Source organism: Dipteris shenzhenensis, chromosome 22 (assembly GCF_047967505.1).
Source record: "Dipteris shenzhenensis isolate YYH24624 ecotype China chromosome 22, Dip_SZ_1.0, whole genome shotgun sequence".
Taxonomy (NCBI): domain Eukaryota; kingdom Viridiplantae; phylum Streptophyta; class Polypodiopsida; order Gleicheniales; family Dipteridaceae; genus Dipteris; species Dipteris shenzhenensis.
In genome coordinates, this window is record NC_141617.1 from 46,832,000 (window position 1) to 46,840,546 (window position 8,547).

General features: G+C 40.6%; 1 pseudogene; it reads left to right on the plus strand.

The window, feature by feature from the left end:
- The first annotated feature begins 8,470 nt into the window (after nt 1–8,470).
- Nucleotides 8,471–8,547, plus strand: part of LOC147888187 (secreted RxLR effector protein 161 pseudogene) — an 847-nt pseudogene continuing 770 nt past the window's right edge.

The window sequence follows — 8,547 nt, forward strand, 5'->3', positions numbered from 1 at the left end:
GGGCATAGAGGGATTCAAGCTACCTTAAAAGCCATGGAAACATACTTTTATTGGCCTACAATGAAAATGGACATAAATGAGTATGTGTCAAAATGCATTGTATGCCAAAAGACAAAGTATGATAGAGGGAAACAAGCAGGCTTACAACAGCCTTTGCCTATTCCAAATTCACCATGGGAGAGTATATCCATGGATTTTATCTTTGGATTACCTAAGTCTATCCATGGTAACACAGGAATTCGGACAATAGTAGACAGGTTTAGTAAACAAGCTCATTTTATACCTGTCAAAAAGACTATTAAGGCACATCATATGGCAACCCTCTTCATATCACAAGTGTTTAAGTATCATGGCTTACCTACTTCAATAGTGTTAGATAGAGACCCTAGAATGACCAGTAATTTTTGGAAGTGCCTATTTGAAAATCTTGGCACTAGACTCAATTTCTCTTCAGCATATCATCCTCAAACGGATGGCCAAAGTGAAATTGCTAATTCAACGATACTTGATCTACTAAAAGCCTAAGTTACGGATGTAGATCAAAAAGATCAATGGGAAAGGTATCTACCTTTAGTAGAACATGCTTATAATAACACTATACATACCTGTACAGGTAAGACACCTTTCGAGGTGATAGAAGGTAGACCAAAATGCCCATTGATATTAAAGGTACTTGATAAGATCTTTGCATCAGATGAATATAGTCGTGATTTGAAGGACTCCTTCCAAAAGATCAAGCAAGCTATATCCATTGCATAAGAAAGGAAAAAGGTTGCTGCAAATAAGCATAGAAGAGCTTTGACCTTCAAAGAACATGATTGGGTGTTACTTAAATTCCCAAAGGCTCGTCTAAGGTTTACGTCGGGTAAAAGGCAACCTACGGGCCAACAAAAGTATTATGCAAAGTTGGCTAAAAGCTATTATGGCCCTTTTCAAGTTCTTAAGCCCATAAATGAGATGGCTTATAAACTTAAGTTACCCAAAAAATGGCTTATACACAATGATTTTCATGTAAGCCTATTGAAAGCTTACAAAGGACTACCCCCAAGTGAGCCTATTGAAGAAGGCCCTCTAGAATTCGAAGGTCAAGAAGAAATCCTTTAACCGGAAAGCATCTTATGACATGAAGACAAGATCCTAAGGAATGGTAAGATTATTAGAAGGTATCTTGTTAAATTTGAAAATTATCCTTTTGAATATGCTAGGTGAATTGTGCAATTATCCAATTGAAGGATAGTTTAACCCTTCTTAAGGCTTACAATGACTCTTTAGAGCAAGAAAGCATGTACATGAATGTTATTTTATAATGAACAAATGTTCTAACTCTTTTATGTTTGAATTGTTTTAAATGTGTATGCATACTATGAGTCATACTTGAGGCAGAAAGTTTCTCCCAAGTGCCAAGTAGACTTGCCCTCTACTCTAGAATGATGACATGTGGCTATATAAAAGACATATGTGCGGCAGCCAGTCGGCTCTCAAATGCCAAGTGGACTAGTCACCCACTTTGGACTTGCCCTCTACTTTGGAATGATGACATGTGGCCATATGAAAGACATACTTGCGGCAGCCACTCAGCTCTCAAGTGCCAAGTGGACTAGTCACCCACTCTAGAAGGATGTCTAGGGGCTAAAAGGGATCCTCTACCCAAAAGGAAAATGGACTTAGTAATGGCTTATCTCGCTACACCATAGTCGAGGACGACTATGACTTTCAAGAGAGAGGTAATGTCATAATTTTCGACTTTCTTAAATGATTTTCCTTATCTTAAGCTGGCCACTTAAGAGGTGAAGATGCCAGGAAAAAGAGTTGAGGATTATATGCTAATGATTATACCTTAGTCAAAATGAAGAAGACACAATGAAGGTATAATCTATTTTAAAAAAAAGGGGAATCTCTGTAAGGATTCCAATGAAGCACAATGGCTTAATAGCATGCTTCATTATGCCACTGTACAAAAGTTACACCAAAGAAGGTTCATCAAGGTACTAAAAATTAGTGTCACCACTAAAAAGACATTTGAGTTGATTTAAGCATAAGCTAAAAGGATGGCATTTGGGATCTAGATCTATGACCTTTAGGCTAAGGTAGTGCTAGCCACAATGCATAAGAGACGTAGTTCATATACCTTTACTAGGATGATTTATTTAGGTTTAAAGGCTCAAGTGTACCTCGCATGGGAACAACCTCTTAACCAAAAATAGCAAGTTTGACTCTTGAGTTAAATCACACTTATCTCTAATATCTAAGGTAGCTCTAAGGTATGCCTCAACCCTTTGAACACTTGTCACAATGCTACACCACCTGTTATAGCTATAGTACATAACCATTGGCTAGCTAATTTTACGAGCCAATAAGAATTAAAGCTTTTGTTACTAAGGATATAAATACATTAATGAAACCTCTAAGGCTCTAGGAAAACTCTAGGACACATGTCATGATCCTCACTGCCTTGCCTCATAAAGAGAATCGCTCTCATTGTCTAGACCCTTTTCTAGCCAATAACAATCAACCATTCTATTTTCTTCTCTCCAACCAAGAGGATTTGAAAGATTTGGGAAAAAAGATCACATTGTCCAAATAAAGAAAGTGGACACATGTCACAATGCTCACACTCTAGCCTTAATTGTGCCAAGAGCTTTCATTGGCCACTTGAACCAATGAACATAAAAATACTTTATTCTCTCTCTAGGCATGGGAAGTTTACCAATATAGTAAGTTTACACATGTCATAATGCTCACACACTTGCTTTATGTATAAAGGGTTCTCATTGGACAGTATAAAATCTCAACCAATAGGGTCATAATTTTCTGACTTTCCAGAATAATTTTCCTCATCTTAAACTGGCCATTTAAGAGGGGAAGATGCCGGGAAAAAGAGTTGGGAATTATATGTTAATGATTATGCCTTAGTCAAAATGAAAAGGACACAATGAAGGTATAATCTATGAAAAGGGGAATCTCTGTAAGTGATTCCAATGAAGCACAATGGCTTATTAGCATGCTTCATTATGCCTCCAAAGAATTGTACAAAGGTTACACCAAAAAAGGTTTATCAAGTTTTTCTCTCTCTAGAAAGGACTATTTGAGATGGGAAAAAGCATATGAAAGCACCCTTAGATGGACAAATGACATTTATGAAAGTGGATTCAAGGCAAGAGAAGTGCCAAAAAGTGAATTCCACTTCAAAAGTGCATGAAAGATTTTCCTAAGATCCTGCCAGGATTTTATGAAGCAAAAACGGGGTTTTGAAGGGACCTAAAAGGCTAAATTACGGCTTACGGGCGGCGTCCAAAAGGGGCTCATGGATAAGAATTAGCAAAAGTGGAAAGGGGGCACCTCATGGTCCAAGTTGGATTTAATTCCACCAATGGGAGTCCAAGAAATTGGCACGCAACTTCCCCCGCCTGACACCTAGCCTCTACCTCTCTCTAGGGCATGTGGATGCTAAAAATGGCTTTCCAGCTTAACCTCCTCAAATCGAAATCTTTAAAGAGGGAGGATATCTTGCTCATTTTTCAGGCTAATTGAGTGTGGAAAAGTACAAGTGAAAGCTCTCAACAAGCTCTCAAGCTTAAGTACTCTGATGCAAACTATAAGCTTATGTTAATGTGCAACCAAGCATAGCTAAGTACTAGTATATGGGAACACTTTCAACTCATGTTCCAAGCCCAAGCCTCATCAATCCTGTCCTTTTCTCCATAAGGATTCGTGGCTCCAGTAGCCATTGAAACTTTGAGAAGAGGAAAACGTAGCACAAGGTCCCAAGCTAGCACATGTGATTTTCCATATCCATGTTGCTAATGTTTTGGTGAAGGTACAAAAGTGCATTGTAATGATCTCTTCCTTTTGGAAGAAGAGATAATGCAAAGCTTCTTTGGAGGGGGGACCGGCTCCAAGTGAATCCAGTCCTCAATGGTGTTCTTTTGAGTGTTTGATTCATGGATTGTATGCTTGAATTATGAATTGTGCATGCATATGATTATGGTGTTGCAGTGTGTGATTATAAGTGTTATTTGCTATCTACACAATGATAATTTGCAACTATGTTCTCTTTCTTTTCAATGCTATTCTCTCCTTCTCTAGTAGTGTGATTAGAGAGTTCTCTTCTCTCTGGTGGATGCGGATGGGCCTTTCAAAGGGCAAGAAGCTCCAGTGACTCCTCTCATTGGAAAGCTAAGGCTCCACATCCAAGGTTATGTGGATAAGGAAGATTTCTATATTTCCCCTCTCAAGAGAGAAGATGTATTGCTTAGAGCACCACTTTTGATTGCATGGCTGTTTCCATGAAGTTTCCTGAAAGGAAAATCACTTTCAAATGTCGGGAAAAAGATATGTATATACAAGCTTGTGAAGAATGGCGTACTATACCCCTTGTAAATAGTCAAGCTTTAGATAGATCGATGAAAAGTTCTATTTTTGTTTACATGATTTTTGTCAAAGATCTTGTAAATGATGATTGTGTTTCTCGTAGTGAGAGCAAAAGCTCCAAGGAGGAATTAGAGTTATCTCAATTCCTCAAGGAAAATGAAGATATTTTCATAGAAGACATTCCCTGTGAGTTACCTCCAAAAAGAGGGGATGATGATCATTTCATAGAACTCTTTCCAGGGAGTTCTCCACCTAATAGACCTCCTTATAAAGTCTCTCAGGCTCAACAAGAGGAGATTCTAAAGCGAGTAAATGAGCTAGTTGAGAAAGGCATGGTAAGGCCTAGCTCATCTCCTTGTTGCTCACCAATCTTATTTGTGCAGAAGAAGGAAGGTACATACCGCATGTGTGTGGCCTATCGTGCACTTGATAGGATTACGGTTAAGAATAGGTTTCCAGTGCCACGTTTTGATGATTTGTTTGATAAGCTACAAGGTTCTACTTATTTTCCAAATTGTGCAAGAAGATATTCCAAAGACGGCCTTCAGAACTACTTTTGGCCTATATGAATATCTAGTAATGCCTTTTGGTCTAACTAACGCTCCTGCTACCTTCAACCGCATGATGGAAAGGATTTTCACGCCTCATAGGAGATTTACTGGTGTGTTCTTCGACGACATTGTCATCTATTCCAAATCCTTGGAAGAACACAAGGAGCACCTCCAGGTAATATTTCAAGTTTTGAGAGAGAATAAACTTTATATTAATCAAAAGAAAAGTGAGTTCTTTTTAAGGAGATTAGATATTTAGGTCGCATTATTTCCAAAGATGGGATCCAAATGGACCCTAAAAAGTTGGAAGCAATAAATGCGTGGACTGAACCAAAGAATCTCCATGAATTAAGAAGTTTCATTGGAATGTGTGCATATTATAAACGTTTTATAGAGAAATTTTCCTTCATAGCTGGTCCATTGCATGACTCCACAAAGAAACATATTAAGTATATGTGGACCTCAAAAGAAAAGGAAGCCTTTGAAACTTTGAAACAAAAGCTCACTACACAACCTGTTTTGATTTTGCCCGATCTCTCAAACCCATTTGAAGTCCAATGTGATGCTTGTGGTGATTGCCTTGGGGCTGTTTTGCTCCAAGAAGGGCATGCCATAGCATATGAAAGTAGAAGGTTGCACAATGAGGAAAAGACCCTAGGCCTTTATGAAAAAGAACTCTTAGCTATTTTACATGCTTTAGAGTCCTGGAAACATTATCTTATGGGTACACCCTTTATTCTTAGGACTGACCATCAAAGTCTTTAAGTATTTTATGACCCAAACAAAACTTTCAGATAAACAAATGAGGTGGGCAAATTTTCTATCACAATTCAACTTTCATATTGCTCATATCCATAGGAAACACAATCTAGTGGCTGATGCCCTCTCTAGGAGACCCCAAGTTAATGTAGTATCAATAGCTACTCATACCTCTCTCTCTCTCTCTATATATATATATATATATGTATGTATATATATATAGAGATGTATGTATATATACATACATCTCTGCGTGTTGTTCCCTCAAGACTCTGCGTGGAGAATCCTCTGCCTCTTGCACCATTCAAGAGGGAAGCGCACCAGCGGATGTGCTTGCAAGACGCCAATCGTTCATCGCGCGAGCCAATGATTCGGGGCTCTGGAGAACGGCTTTGACGAGAGCAGGGGAGCAATTTAACGAAGGGATTACAACGAGCGATTCCAAAGTACCCGCAAACGGGCAAGCGTTCGGATGGAAATGCACGAGAAGGGGCAGAAACAAAGGAGAATCGAAGAAGGGAAGCAACTGTGGGACAAAACCAGGGATAACGTACGCTGAGGTGATGAGAGGGGAAGCCAAGGGGGAGGTCACGGGAAGAATCGTCGGGGGAGACGGGGATGATGAGGGGTTCGGGGCGGAGGGAACGGCGAGGGCGACTGAAGCTGGAGGCATGGAGGAGGGGGGGGGGAGAGGAGGAGGAAGGAGCAGGGGAGGAAGAGAGGGTGGTGGTGCGGAAGGAGGCACGAGAGCAGAGGGACGACGACGAAGAAGAAGAAGCAGCAGCAGAAGCAGCAGAGGAGAGGGGAGCAGCTGCCATCGCCATAGCCATCGACACACACTGTTTTCAAGCACTATAAACAGAGTTGGATTGCAAGGGACACACTTTGGTAAACCTAAAACCACAATTGGAGAATTCTCTAAACCTTAGGCCCAGGCTTAGGGTGTTCACACCAAACGCCCGTGCGCAAAATGAGGAGCACCCAGGACTGCGGGCAGGAGAAACTCCCCGGGGCCCGCCCACGAGATGTCCAGAAAAGCAATGGAAACTCTTTCTCGTTCGGGTTACTTACCTGATTTATGCTTTTCTGATTTTATGTTTTGTGAGCATTGCATGTATGGCAAACAAACGCGCATGTCAACAAATATCTCTTTTGACAAAGAAAGATAGCCTTTAGATCTGGTTCATAGTGACGTGTGTGGCCCCATGCCGATGAGGTCTCTTGGTGGCGCACAGTACTTTGTTACTTTCATCGATGATGCTACATGTAAAGTTTGGGTGTATGCCATAAAGTCTAAGGATCAGACATTTTCCTGTTTCCAATGATTCTTGTTGAGTGTGGAAAACCAATCTAGCAAGACAGTAAAAGCTTTGAGGTCAAATAATGGTGGCGAGTACATCTCCAAAGAATTTGCAGACTTTTGTGCAGAAAAGGGTATCAAAAGGGAGTTCACAGCTCCATATACACCTGCCCAAAATGGTGTTGCAGAGCATATGAATCGTACGATCCAGGAAAGGCTAATGCCTATGCTGTCACAATCTGGTTTATCTCAATCATTTTGGGCCGAAGCCTTGATGACAGCTGTTTACTTGATCAATAGAACTCCGAATGCTACATTGCATTTCAAAGTGCCTGAGGAGTTATGGTCGGGACACCCAGTCTCTTATCACAGACTCAGGACTTTTGGCTGTGAGGCTTACGCACATGTTCCTAAGGAGCTTCATGCTAAGCTTGATCCAAAGTCTCGAAAATGCATCTTTATTGGCTATGGACTAGATGGTCAGTTTGGCTACCGTCTATGGGATCTAAAGAGTCAAACAATAATCCGTAGCAGTGATGTTGTTTTCAACGAGACTAAGATGCATAAACAGTCGCAGAAGGAGGTTGCATATCGCAAAGTTACATTCAGTGATGTCTTGCCTCTTATGCCTAACATTCCACAAGTTAATGCTCAACTTGAAAGTGCTACTGAGCAGCCTAGCACTAGTAGTCAGCCAAGAAGATCAGAGAGGATCTCACATCTGCCAGAGCGCTTTGTTCCTGGCATTGATTTTGTGTTGCTGACAGATAGTGGTGAGCCGTCTTGTTACAAAGAGGCTATGCTGTCGGGTGATAAGTCTTAGTGGGAGCTTGCGATGAAAAGTGAAATATCTAGCATTGAACAGAACAAAACTTGGGAACTTGTTCCGTTGCCAAAAGATAAGAAAGTGTTACCATGTAAATGGGTCTTCAAAAAGAAGTTTACGTCCCCTACTGCTACGCCTAAGTACAAGCCAAGATTGGTAGCTAAAGGCTTTAAGCAGGAGTATGGCATAGATTTCGAGGAAATCTTTTCACCTATTGTCAAGATGATGACCTTACATGTCATGCTTGGTCTTGTCGCTACAAGGAATTTTGAATTAGCGTCGCAGATGGATGTAAAGACAGCTTTCTTACACGATGATCTCGATGAAGAGAACTACATGGCTCAACCAGAAGGGTTTGAGAAGCCCGACAAGGAACATTTGGTGTGCAGATTGCGCAAAAGTCTATATGGCTTAAAGCAGGCACCCAGGCAATGGTATCATAAGTTTGATACTTTTATGCGTTCTCAGGGGTTTAACAGAAGTCATGAGGATCCTTGTCTCTATGTGAAGAAGCCGAGAGATGGACAGCTAATTATGCTTATTCTTTATGTGGATGACATGCTTATAGCTGGTCATTCAAAGAAGGACATTGCTAACCTTAAGCACAAGCTATCAAGTTAGTTTGACATGAAAGATTTGGGTGATGCTCATCATATACTGGGTATGCGCGTTACTAGAGATCGCAAGAAAGGGTTGTTATACCTATCTCAAGAAGAGTACGTGCACAAAGTGCTTGAGCG